The sequence below is a fragment of the Bos grunniens genome, chromosome 2 (assembly GCF_055505025.1).
Source record: "Bos grunniens cultivar Pamir isolate PY7600 chromosome 2, Bosgru_T2T1.0, whole genome shotgun sequence".
Classification (NCBI taxonomy): domain Eukaryota; kingdom Metazoa; phylum Chordata; class Mammalia; order Artiodactyla; family Bovidae; genus Bos; species Bos grunniens.
Window position 1 is genome coordinate 127,468,882 of NC_141166.1, and position 14,379 is coordinate 127,483,260.

At 35.9% G+C, this 14,379-nt stretch overlaps 1 long non-coding RNA gene across 2 annotated transcripts in view; it reads left to right on the forward strand.

Annotated features, from left to right (window-relative positions):
- The window catches only part of LOC147378718 (uncharacterized), a 60,484-nt gene that overhangs the window by 21,876 nt on the left and 24,229 nt on the right, over positions 1-14,379 (forward strand). The window contains exons 1-2 of one of the 2 annotated variants that reach the window (XR_015153099.1): positions 910-1,076; positions 2,022-2,134. This is a non-coding gene — a long non-coding RNA (uncharacterized LOC147378718). Of the gene's footprint in view, positions 1-909; positions 1,077-2,021; positions 2,135-14,379 lie in introns of those variants that run through there. The other variant, XR_015153101.1, reaches the window with a different exon arrangement.

Below are 14,379 nucleotides of genomic sequence, written 5' to 3' on the forward strand. Positions count from 1 at the left end.
TCCTCACCTGTAAAGAAAGGTGATGACACCTCACATATTTTGGGGAGGATTAAATGAGTTATTTATTGAATGAACGAGACCTGGAACATAGTAAATGTTCAATAACTGTCAGCTATTATTATTGTCCTATTAGGTACCTTACTTGAGATTTTATAACTTATAAATACTGGCATTATAATAGGAAATCTGAGCTCTTGAACATCACAGCCAGTGTGCTTGAACACTAGCCTTTGTTATCTCAGTAATAAAGAATACTGGCATAATTTTGAGAGCACCTTCAGGTACAAAACGATGCAGCAAAGTAATACAACGGATACACAAGACTGATCTTTTCCCAGTAAGAGCTGCCTGGCCTTTTCTGATCTCAAGGGCAATGGATATTTTTGTGAGCCAATGATGGGCAAACGTTCATTTAGGTCATGGGAACACAAAAGCAAATTCCCTATCCTCCAGGAGCTTATGGTGTAGTGGGAGAGACAGAGAGGCAAAAAAAAAAAAAAAAAAAAATTATTGTAATTCAGTAAAATAATGATACAATTACTGTTGTATCACTGACTCAATGGACATGAGTTTGAGCAAACTCCAGGAGATGGTGAAGGACAGGGAAGCCTGGCGTGCTGCAGTCCATGGTGCTGCAAAGAGTTGGATACGACTGAGCAGCTGAACAATGATGACACGATAGGAACTGCACAGTATCCAGAAGGAGCGGCCTCTGCTGCTTAGTGAGCCATGGGATAAGTCACAGCATTGGAGCGGAATCTGAAGGATGAGCAGTGGCTTGTCAGGTGGAGCAGATAACGAAGGAATCTAGCAGATGCAGAACATGTGAAGCTGAGGAATGCGGAGAGAGCCTGGCATTGGGAACAATCCTTAGAACTGTTTAGAACTGTTGTAGAGTAGAATGTTTTCTGGTGTGGAATGTGGGGCATGGCAGGAGTCAGATAGGCAGGCTGGTAGAAAGCTTCTATATGTCTCTAGCTGTGTTGGGTTTTTACTGATAAAGGAGTTATCAAGTTCCAGGACCAAATCCTGCTGAAAGTAACTGCAGATACAAACCGAAGCTGGCAAATTCCCAGGTAAATTTTTTTGTTTGTTCAATTAATAGATTTTATTTTATGTCATGTCACCTAAAAAGTTATTCACAACCTAAAAACTGAGAGTTGTTTTATTTGGCAGGAACTTTTAGGACTTTAAGTTAGAGAGGCAGCACCTTAAGTAACCCTGAGGGAACTACTCTGAGGAGGTGAGGGGGGAGCTAGGATTTATAGGAGATTTGCAACAAAGGGCAATAGCCAGAACATCAAAAGATTACTGTTAATGAAAGAAAACCAGATATGTCAAGTTAAGGAATTTAGCGCTTTTCTATGTATGGGAAGATGTGAGAGTCTGGACTCACTGAAATTATTCCTGTAATATGCTCCTCAGCTATTTGGGGCCAGCATGCTACGTTTTCATAGCCTGAGTTTCCTCAGGTCTTACCATATTGCAGAATTTCCACTGTATTAGATATCATATTTTCTTTATCCATTAATTCGTGGATTTACATTGTTTCCACATCTTGGTTAGTGTGAAAAGGGCTGCAATGAACATGGGAGTGTTAAAAGGCAATGTATGGAATGGAATAAAACACTTGCAAACAATATATCTGATAAGGGATTCATCTCCAAAATAGAGATGAGTCAACAGCAAAAAGACCCAAAAGTCAAAAGATAAAAAACCTTAACAAGGTGATTAAAAAATGGGTTAAGGATTGCATAGTCATTTCTAAAGATTTTTTGATGTGGACCATTTTTCACTTTCACTTTCACTTTCATGCATTGGAGAAGGAAATGGCAACCCACTCCAGTGTTCTTGCCTGGAGAATCCCAGGGACAGGGGAGCCTGGTGGGCTGCCATCTATGGGGTCACACAGAGTCGGACACGACTGAAGCGACTTAGCAGGAGCAGCAGCATTTTTCTAAAAGTCTTTATTAAATTAGTTACAGTATTGTTTCTGTTTTATGTTTTGGTTTCTTGGCAAGAGGCATGTGGGATCTTAGCTCCCCGACCAGGATGAAACCTGCACCCCTTGCACTGGAAGGTGAAGTCTTGACCACTGGACCATCAAAGAAGACAACAAATGGCATATGAACAGGTATATGAAAAGATGTTCAAAGTCATCAGTAAAATGCAAACTCAAACCATAACAAGATATCACCTCACACTGTTCACAATGGCTATTGTGAAAGAAAACAAAAAACAAAAAACATTAACTTATTCTAAGTGTCTCTTAGAATATAAGATTGTAAGCTCATTATGTGTGTTAATTTTCTTTTAGAAATTCTATCTCCCTCTACCCTCTTATTTTTCCCCTCTCCCCTTTCCCCACCCCTTACTAACTGGTATGATTATTTCCACTCATCTCTCAGGCTTTCAGTTCAGATTGGGATTATATCAAGGCATTCTGGGCTTTTGCTCTTGAGTGATGTTGAAGACATGATTGATCTACATGCAGAACAACTGGCTGACTTCAGTTCCATTTCTGTTGGCATTAAGTCTTTTCCCTCATCAGCCCCAAGCAGCAGAACAATAATTTACCTTTCCTCACCGCCGGCGCCCGCCCTGCCCTGCCCCGCCCTCTTTCATTAATGGGCAGGGAAGCCACACTCAAGCCCCTACCTTCAGTGAGTTTGTTGATATTTTTCAGAGGTCACATTTTGTACTTCCTTCCTAGGAGACCTTAGCTCTGAGCTGCCACTTCCTGATTTTGATCAGTAGAATTATTGGGTTGGCCAAAAGTTTGTTTGGGTTTTCCATAACATCTTCTTGAAAAACCTGAACAAATGTTTTGGCCAATCCAGTATCTGTGTTACTTTAGTCCTAGAGATGTCTTCTTATTTTCTCTTTTGCATTTTATTTTATTTTACATATTTCTGATTACTTTTTAACAGAATTTATAATCAGTAATTATCTATTTATTTGTCTTGAAGATAAGCATAAAATTTTCATCATGATATCTTATTTACTATAGAAATATTAATGCTTGAAAACCATGTCGCCCTTTAACAAGTTTTCTTGAGACATAATTTGATAGATTATATAATGATATATTAGTTTTAGGTATATAACATAATGGTTCCATATTTGTGCATATTGTAAAATGATCACCACAATAAGTAAGTCACCACACATATTCACAAATTATTTCCTTTGATGAGAATTTTTAAGATTTACTCTCTGAGCAAATTTCAATATTATTTCAATAATGTGCTATACAATATTATTAACTATAGTCATCATGCTGCACACTGTACTAGTTATTTCTTTTATAACTGGAACTTTGTACCTTTTGATACCCTTCAGCCATTTCACTCACCATCCACACCTAAGCTCTGGCAACCACCATATTTGTTCTCTGTATCATGAGCTCACTTTTTTTTTTTTTTTTAAATAATCCACTTATAAGTAAGATAATAAGGCACTGCTATTTGTCTTACTAATTAATTTCATTTAGCATAATGCCCTCAAGTTACATCCATGTTGTCACAGATGGCAAGATTTTCTTTCTTTAGTGGAAGAATAATAATCCATTATATGTGTATATTTATATGTATATGTATGAATTCAGTTCAGTTCAGTTGCTCAGTTGTGTCCGACTCTCTGCAACACCATGGACGGCAGCATGCCAAGCCTCCCTGTCTATCATCAACTTCTGGAGTCTACCCAAACTCATGTCCACTGAGTCAGTGATGCCATCCAACCATCTGATCCTCTGTTGTCCCCTTCTCCTCCTGCCCTCAATCTTTCCCAGCATCAAGGTCTTTTCCAATGAGTGAGCCCTTCTCATCAGGTGGCCAAAGTATTGGAGTTTCAGCTTCATCATCAGTCCTTACAATGGATATTCAGGACTGATTTCCTTTAGGATGGCTGCTTGGGTCTTCTTGCAGTCCAAGGGACTCTCAAGAGTCTTCTCCAACACCCAGTTCAAAAGCATCAATTCTTCAGTGCTCAGCTTTCTTTAGAGTCCAACTTTCACATCCATACATGACTAATGGAAAAACCATAGGCTTGACTAGACGGACCTTTGTTGGCAAAGTAATGTCTCTGCTTTTTAATATGCTGTCTAGGTTGGTCATAACTTTTCTTGCAAGGAGTGAGTGAAGTCGATCAGTCATGTCCGACTCTTTGCAACCCCATGGACTGTAGCCTACCAGGCTCCTCAGTTAATGGAATTTTCTAGGCAAGAGTATTGGAGTGGGTTGCCATTTCCTTCTCCAAGTAAGTGTCTTTTAATTTCATGGTTGCAGTCACCATCCACAGTGGTTTTGGAACCACCCCCACACACAAAAAATTCTGTCACTGTTTTCACTGTTTCCCTATCTATTTGCCATGAAGTGATGGGACCAGATGCCATGATCTTAGCTTTCTGAATGTTGAGTGTTAAGCCAAATTTTTCACTTTCATCAAGAGGCTCTTTAGTTCTTCTTCGGTTTCTGCCATAAGGGTGGTGCCATCTGCATATCTGAGGTTATTGGTATTTCTCCCGGCAATCTTGATTCCAGCTTGTGCTTCTTCCAGCCCAGCATTTCTCATGATGTACTCTGCATATAAGTTAAATAAGCAGGGTGACAATATATAGCCTTGACATAATGCCTTTTCCTATTTGGAACCAGTCTGTTGTTCCATGTCCCGTTCTAATTGTTGCTTTCTGACCTGCATGCAGATTTCTCAAGAGGCAGGTCAGGTGTCTGGTATTCCCATCTCTTGAAGAATTTCCCCCAGTTTGTGGTGATCCACACAGTCAAAGACTTTGGCATAGTCAATAAAGCAGAAATAGATGTTTTTCTGGAACTCTCTTGCTTTTTTGATAATCCAGCAGATATTGGCAATTTGATCTCTTTTTCCTCTGCTTTTTCTAAATCCAGCTTGAACATCTGGAAGTTCATGGTATGTATTTGATTAATATATATACATATATATATTAAAGATTTATATATATATATTGAAGATTTTAATGAATTTGCTAATGAGCATGAAAAGATTTATATATATATATATATATATATATATACACACACATACACGCACCACATTTTCTTTATCCATTTATCCATCAATGGATGGTTAGGTTGTTTTCACATATTGGCTACTGAAAATAATGCTTCAATAAACATGGGATGCATATGTCCTTTCAAGTTGGTGTTTGTGTTTTCTTCAGACCAATACCCAGAAGTGGAATTGCTGAATCATTTGTAGTAGTTCTATTTTTAATTTGTTGAGGAATCTCCATACTGTTTTCCATAGTGACTCTACCACTTTACTGAATGTAAGCTTCTTGATACAAGAACTTATTCATTTATATCTCACTGCTTTCTAGAATAGTTCCTTGGATATAATTGGATTCTGCAAACAAAATCCAATCCAATACCAGTTTCTTTATAAACTGAGTAAATAAATAAAAGTTTAATATACAAAAGGAATTTCTATATTTCAAAAGTTTTTAGGAGCTAATTTGAGTAGTTTCCTCTTACTTCCTGTTATTCATTCTTATATCGTCAACCTCACCCTTCCTTCTGAATTGCCTCCTCATATTAGGAACATGATCAAGTAATTCCCATGTTAAAAAGAAAATCTCTGAGGATGCTTTAAAATGAATGGATTTTAAGTTGATGATAAAGCAAACTATAATACCACATATGTACATGTAGAGGTTTTAAGATAATTGAATTGATAATAAAAGTGCTAAAATTACTTAACATGTAAACTTAATAACAATCCATTTTTCTTGCCTGTTGATTCATTTTTTTGAGCCTATTAGTTTATGAATAGATCCATAAATTGGTAAAAAAAATCACATTGCATATTTAACCCACATGGAAAATATCCATTTACTTTATACTAAAGGATAAAAATTTATAGCCATGAGTTAAACCTCTTTATAGAAGTTGGGTACTGATATTTTTGTGAGTGGTTACTTTTTTCATGCTCACTCACAAATTAATTAAAATCTTTAATTCACATTTTAATTGAATTTCAGAATGACAGTTTGACTTTTGATTTATATATGTTTTGACTAAGAAATTTATTTTTGTTCATAAAATCTTTTCAGAATCACTGTAACTTAGGTGTCATATGAGGAAAATTAATTTAATTTAATAAAGCATCTCAGAAATAAGTATATATAAATTACTTTGTTGCTTTATAATCTTTAGAAACTTGTTCCTTTCACTTGAAAACAATTTTCTCCCAGAGAGTGTTATATCTTGGCAAGGATTAAATAAATTGAATCATCTGAGATTAGATTTTGTTGAAAGGTCAGGATGATTTTAGATTTTAAAAGTTATGAAGTTTCAGTCCTGATTCTATTATGAATTTATTAAAATTCTATTAGAAATTTATTAAGGTAAATCATGTTTGTCCTTTACCTGATGATAGAAGAGGTTACTTTTACATTAAATATTGTTTGTGTACAAGTAGGATATATTTTTAAAATATGCACACCAGACACACACCCCATTTTACAACTTTAAAGATTTGCTGTTTGGGTGAGTGTTAATCATTTCTAGGAAGAAACTGGCAGCTAAATAGACAATAGCAGCTACTTAGACAATATGTCTAAGTAGACAATAGATTTCCATTTTTCCATCCAGAAACATTTTTCCTACATAAATGTTTTTTGTTTTACTTTTTACGAATGCAATTTTTTGGTTAAAACACTATTTGAATGGGTTTTCCATTTCATATCCATATTCTTATCTGATTTGATTTTAATAATGACAGAATCTGAAAGATGTTTTTGTAGTTCATTATAATATTTTTTAAATGCTAAAAATACTTTTTATTCAGTTTTCAAAGTTAATATACTTTACTTATTATAGTGAAGTAATAAGGTGATTTTAAAGGAATATGTTAAATTTGGGGACAAAGTATTGCCTTATTTTAATAGAAAATAGAATTGAGAATTCACAAGGTTTATTGCTATGCTACTACCTTCTTTTCAAGGACACATATACAGAAGTCACTCATTTATGTTGTATCCTTTAACATCCCTTGGTAATTCCTAGTTGTCCTTAAATCTCTCTCCATAGAACATCACTATTTTCCTACTGTTATCACATCCCATATGCTTATCTAAATAAAAGTAGAGAGTTTCTGGAAGTAGTAAAACCAATAATAAAATTTTGTCTAATAATCCAGTGCTGTTAGATAACAGCTTACCAATGATTAGAATAATTTTGTATAGAGGGCCATAGGGAGGATGATTGAAGGCAGGAAAAGAGGTTAAAGTTTGAATAAGGTTTAACTTTTTCTGGGTCTAAAATGAAAATAGAAGTGAACCAAAACAAAATTTCCTGCCTTAACTTGCCTGTGCAACATGTGACTATATTTACTTAATCTTTCATATGAGATTTTGTGGTCTTACTCTGTAGTTCTCAGTATGTTCTTAGAATTAGAGATATTATGATAACTGGTTATCAGAGTGATCAACTAATCATTCTTAGGCTTTTGTGTATTTGCCTGACATTTGCTAGCTGATGGTTTCATGTTTAATTGGATAAAAATGTGTTTTCCTGATAGACAGCTTTAGTTTGTATAAGCAGATTTCAAGATTTTTTTCTGGGTATTCAGTCAGACATCATTTCTTTCATCTTGGAGTCATATTCTTGAAAAGGTGGATGGAGCTGTAAAAGTTTTAGCCAGAAGAACAGATTTGAATGAAAAGGCAATTAAAGAACCCAGTGTTGCTCTGCCCTGAGTGGGAGGGGAACCTTCTATCCTAAATAATGAAGAACTGCTCCTGATCACTATTTTTTCTTAAACAGAGAAGAGGACGGAGGCTGATAATATATTTCTGCCTGTAATATATTTCTGTAATATATGTCTTCTACACTTTTTAATATATGACTCAGAGTTAACAATACATGTTGTTGGTGTCAGAGCTGACATAGTAGAGGTGCAACGGTTTTTGTTCAATAATGCATTATAGTCTGCATGTATGTAGACAAAATTACCACATCATAATATGATGAGCATGGAGGAATCTCTTCTTTCTACAGAGCATAAAATTGCATATTCATTCCAGATATTCTTTCATATAGCTTGTTTGATGAAGAGCAAAGTACACTGATGCATGATGCTGAATGCAACACAGCAGTGGCTTTATGGGTTAGGACTGTGAGGAAAAGAATGGCTATGTTTGGCTGTTCTGAACACATTTATCTTCTAAAAAAGCTACAAGAATAGTACTGTTCTTCTAAAAGCACTTCTTTTGTTTTTCACTTTTAAGGATTTAAAAAAAAATTTTTTTCTTCATTGTTTTACAATGAAGTTTTCATCTTAAATGAACACCAAATATTCCCTCATTGCTTGTTTATGAATGACTTGCCAGTGTCTCTGTCCAGTCAAGTTGCTTTATCCCAAAACAATGAAACATTTCTGCATTAGACTGTGTCTTCCTTAATAAAGAATCCAGCCTTAATACTGAAAAGATTCAGCATTAAAATGCATGCCAAATATACTGCAAGGCATCTGGCTTTATTATTATTAGTATTCTAAGTGCTATTTTATTGACCTTTAGGAGGCTTTTCTCTCCTTAGATTGCAAAAGAGGTTTTCTACATTTTGATCTAATTTCATTGGTTTTCTGACAATGTAGTGCCAGATTTTATAAGGTAATTCAGTTTTTCATGATGTAGTGATAAAGGAGTAATATACTCCCAGAACCACCTGAGAGGAAGCTAGATTTTAGAAGGATTGTACTGTAGTGTGGGGATGCCAGCAGACAAGATAAAAGGACAAATAGTATCAATTTCAATCTTTATCATCCTGATAGATAAAGAATGTTTTTGCTGTTCATTCACTCAGTTGTGTCTGAGTCTTTGTGGCCCCATGGACCGCAGTACACCAGGCTTCCCTGTCCTTCACATTTCCTGGAGTTTGCTCAAATTCATATCCATTGAGTCAATGGGTTACATCTAACCATCTCCACCATCCCCTTCTCCTGCCCTCAATCTTTCCCAGCATCAGGGTCTTTTCCAGTGAGTCAGTTCTTTGCATCAGGTGGCCAAAGTATTGGAGCTTCAGCTTCAGCATCAGTCCTGCCAATTCCTGGTTGATATTCTTTAGGATTGGCTGGTTAGATCTCCTTGCAGTCCAAGGCACTCTCAAGAGTCTTCTCCAAGGTCAATGGTAGTAGCTAATTAGCATTTCTCTTATCATGAACTGAGATGGATATCTTTTCCTACTTTTTATATTTAATTTTATGGGCAAACTGTATGTTCACAGCCTTTGCTTGTTTTTACATTGAAAAAATATATCAGGTTTTTTTCTTATTGAATATTAGGAGCTATTTTTATTTTAATAACATGCAAATTGCAAATTCTTTCCCCAGTCCCTTGTTTTTTGACTATCTCCATGGTACTTTTTGATATATATAATTTTTGAAGTCAGATCTTCTTGATTTTGACAGAGAATCAAAATGTGTCATAATTTTGTGTCATAGTTTAAAAGGGCTTTCTGAGTTTAAAATAATCAATAATCAAGTGGATTCTTCTTGTAATTTTATAGTTTCACTTCCCTATTTAAATCATGTATTCATTTTGAATTTATCAATTTGAATATAAACAATAGAATATTACTTAACTCATCAGTGGCCACATGATTGGAAAAGGTCAGTTTTCATTCCAGTCCCAAAGAAAAGCAATGCCAAAGTGCGGTGAGTGAGCTCCGCCCGTGGCAAAGGTCATGAGGAAGGAGGCTTGGCATACGCAAAGGCGGGATCAAGCCTCAGGAGTCTCCCTGGAAATTCTCGAGCATCTACCCCCAAAACCAGAGTCTGCCTACTTTCTGCTTTGTGCTTTCACCTACACCTCAGACTTTACGGGGGGGCTGTCCCCCACTACCTCCCTCTGAAACAAGAGTTAGCTTACAGCTCCAGTTAATAATTCCTGGGTGTGACAGTGTTTCAACCTACAAACTCCTTTGGAGATCCTCTAGCCTGCCTGAATAGGTTTTTCCGGCCACATGTGATTGCTCAGAGCCTCCCAACTGTGAGAGGCATGAGATGTTCTAAACTGTCTAAATACAGATTCCTTTGAGCAGTTAAAAGATTGATTAGAAATTGTATTGGTGAAGGGTTTTTCACTTGTTGGGCCAATGTTTGCTGCTAAGTCTCCATATCCCTTACCTGCTGTGTCTCTGGCAGTGTATTGATTAATATAATTGGTGTAAGTAGTAGCTTTAATGTTTATAACCTGGGACCCTTGAGTTAATTCTTTTTCTTGTTATAGCCCACCACACCTTTGCTCTGTAGGAATGCAACTTTATCTAATGCTTTTGGAGGGTGGTGCTTGACTTATCACCTTTAGAGAAAAATAAGTTTTCTGAAGAAAGGGTCTTAAAATGTTAACAGGCCTCCGGGCCAGAAGATGATGCAAATCACCTAAACTTTTGCATACCATATGTTTGCAGGAAGAAAGCCTGGCTTGCTGCATGACTCTACCCCTTCCCCCATTATCCTCTATGCATAACTTAAGGTATAAAAACTACTTTGGAAAATAAAGTGCGGGCCTTGTTCACCCAAACTTGGTCTCCCCATGTCGTTCTTTCTCTCACCCTCTGGCTGAATTATTCAGCCTCTTTTCTTCACTGAATTTTCCTACTGAGCTATCCTTATTCTATTACTCTTTATATCCTTAATTAACGTTTAATTAAGCAGTTGTTTCCTGATCCTCCCCGACGCCGTCCCCACTTCGAATTCCCTGGATCCACCGGGGATGGACCCCGGCACCAAAGAATGTTCAAACTATGGAACACTTGTGCTCATTTCACATGTTAGCAAGATTATACTCAAAATCCTTCAAGCTAGGCTTCAGCAGTATGTGAACCAAGAACTTCCAGATGTACATACTTGGTTTCAAAGAAGCAGAGGAATCAGAGATCAAATTGACAACATCTGTGGATCATGGAGAAAGCAAGGAAGTTCCAGAAAAGCATCTGCTTCTACTTCATTGACTACACTAAAGCCTTTGACTGTGTGGATCACAACAAACTCTGCAAAATTCTTAAAGAGATGGGAGTACTAGATTACCTTACCTGTCTCCTGAGAAACCTGTATGTGGTTCAAGAAGTAACACTTAGAATTGGACATGAAACAACTGACTGGTTCAAAATTGGGGAAAGAATATGACAAGGCTGTGTATTGTCACCCTGCTTATTTAACTTTTATGCAGAGTACATTCTGTGAAATGTTGAGCTGGATGAATTACAAGTTGGAATCAAGATTGCTGGGAGAAATATCAATAACCGCAGATATGCAGATGACACCGCCCTTATGGCAGAAAACAAAGAGGAGCTAAAGAGCCTTTTGATGAAAGTGAAAAATGAGAGTAAAAGAGATGGCTTGAAATTCAACATTCAAAAATACTAAAATCATGGCATCCAGTCCCATCACTTCATGGAAAATAGATGGGGAAAAAGTGGAAGCAGTGACAGATTTTCTTGGGCTCCAAAATCACTGTGGATGGTGACTGCAGTCATGAAATTAAAAGATGCTTACTCCTTGGAAGGAAAGCTTTGACAAACCTAAACAGTGTATTAAAAAGCAGAGACATCAGTTTGCCAACAAAAAAGGTCCATATAGTCAAAGCTATAGTTTTTCCAATAGTCATGTGAAAGTTGGACTCTAAAGAAGGTTGAGTGCCAGAGAATTGATGCTTTTGAATTGTGGTGTTGGAGAAGACTCTTGAGAGTCCCTTGGACAGCAAGATCAAACCAGTCAGTCCTAAAGGAAATCAACCCTGAATATTCATTGGAAGTATTGATGCTGAAGCTGAAGCTCCAAATACTTTGGCCACCTGATACAAAGCACTGACTCATTGCAAAAGACCTTGATGCTGGTAAAGATTGAAGGCAAAAGGAGAAGGCGGTGGCAGCAGATGATGGTTAGATAGCATCACTGACTCAATGGACATGAGTTTGAATAAACTCTTAGAGAAAGTGGATAAAAAGGAGCCTGGTGTGCTGCAGTCTGTGGGGTCACAAAGAGTCAGACATGACTTAGTGACTGAACAGCAACAACAACAACATAAAAAGAATGAATTATTGCCCTTTGCAGCAATATGGACAGATCTAGAGATGATCCTACTAAGTGAGGTAAAGCAGAGAAAGAAATATAATATGATATCACTTATAAGTAGAATCTAAAAAGTTGATATAAATAATCTTGTCTACAAAATACAAATAAACTCACAGACATGTGGTTACAAAGGAGAAAAGGATAGGTGGAGAGATAAATTAGGAGTTTGGGATTAACATATACATAGTACTATATATAAAATGGACTTCCCTGGTGGCTCAGATGGTAAAGCATCTGCCTACAGTGTGGGAGACCTGGGTTCAATCTCTGGGTTGGGAAGATCTCCTGGAGAAGGAAACGGCAACTCACTCCAGTATTCTCTCCTGGAAAATCTCATGGACAGAGGAACCCGGTAGGCTACAATCCATGGGGTTGCAAAGAGTCGGACACGACTGAGTGACTTCAGTCACTCATGTATAAAATAGACAAACAACAAGGTCCTGCTGTTTAGCACAGGAAACTGTATTCAATATCTTATAATAACCTAAAAAAGCTTCCCAGGTGGTTCAGTGGTAAAGCATCTGCCAATGCAGGAGATTAGGGTTCAATCCCTGGGTCAGGATAATCTGCTGGGGGAGGAAATGGCAACCCACTGCACTATTCTTGCCTGGAAAATCCCGTGGACAGAGGAGCCTGATGGGCTACTGTCCATAGGGTCACAAGAGTTGGACATGTCTTAGCAACTAAACAACAACAAAAATAACCTAAAATGTACAAAATGTGAAAAAGAATACATACATAAATATATATAATGGAATATCTTTTCTGTATACCTGAAAGTATCACAACATTGTGAATCAACTATAATTAAAAAGTAAAAATTTTACGATAAATTTAAAAAATTAAAAAATCATATCTATTTTGAATTTATCAAGGTATAGGATATGAGGCATGAATCCAGCTTAATTATTTTTTTCTAGATAGCTACTTAGTTGTCCTAAACCTGCTGTTGTATAAATCATATAGGTTCCCCAACTTGTTTGAGATATCCCTTTTATACACTAAATTTCCACATGCATCTAGGTATATTTCTTGACTTTCCATTCTATTATTTTTATTATCCTGTCTCCCACACTTAAAAAATGTGATGCTCTAAGATTTGCTTTAGTATAGGATAGTCAGTTGCCCACTGGAGTTTTCCTGAATAGAGATCAAACTGAGTAGTGGATTTGCTGAGTTGTAGATTCTGCTCACCTTCTGATATACTAGATAATTTCCAAAGAATTTGTACCAAATCAGCTGAACAGTAGTCTGTGAGATTTTGTAGTTTCACATATGGAGATTTATGACTTTAATGACAATCTAGTGGGAGTAAAATGATTTCTTATTGTGATTTTAACATATTTTAAAAATTGCTAATGAGATTATCTTTTTATAGGTTTTTTAAAAAGTGTTTCAGTTTCCTTTTTAATGAAATGTCTGTTTTGTTTCTTGCTCATTTTTCGCTTGAGTTTATTTTCTCTTCCTTATTGATTTTTAGGAGTTTTTTGGTATGATGTCATTTTAAGTAATGTTTTTTCTAGGAAATGGTCAGTTTCAGTTTCCAATATTGTCAAAAGCTTTTAATAGTATTCTTTTATTAGTCTTAAAAATTCTGCCACACTGTAGATTTATGCCTTTTATCTTAATCAGTTATGTTGGTGTATTGTCAATTTCATTAACTTTTCAAAGAATAAGGTTTTATTTTTGTTTACTATTACATTGAACTTTGTTTTCTGTATTATTAATTTCTGCTCTTTCCTTATATTGAATCATCTTCATAGTTTTTTATATTTTTTCTTTTTCTACTTTTAAAGTTCTATCTAAATTAGTTTTCAGTCTTTCTTCTGTTCTAATATCAAAATTTAAGACTGTGTTTACCCAATCCAAGTACTAACCATTCCTGACCCTGCTTAGCTTCCGAGATCAGACAAGATCACACATATTCAGGATAGTATGGTCGTAAAGTTGCTTTCTTATATAATTATTTTCAATACTTAAGTTATTCAGGTGATACTTTTTTTTTTAATGGAAGCAATTTCATTTCTTTTCTGAGGGTCTAAATCACATCTTCACAGTAGTATTTTGCATATCTTTGCTACATGACCACGTTTTGGGGGAATACTTATCTTTCCTTGGCTTTGATCTCAGTTGGTTAGTAGATTCTGATTTATAGGTGCATATGTTTACTTTTATTTTATTTTATTTTTTTTTTATTCTTCCAATTTTATTTTATTTTTAAACTTTACATAATTGTATTAGTTTTGCCAAATATCAAAATGAATC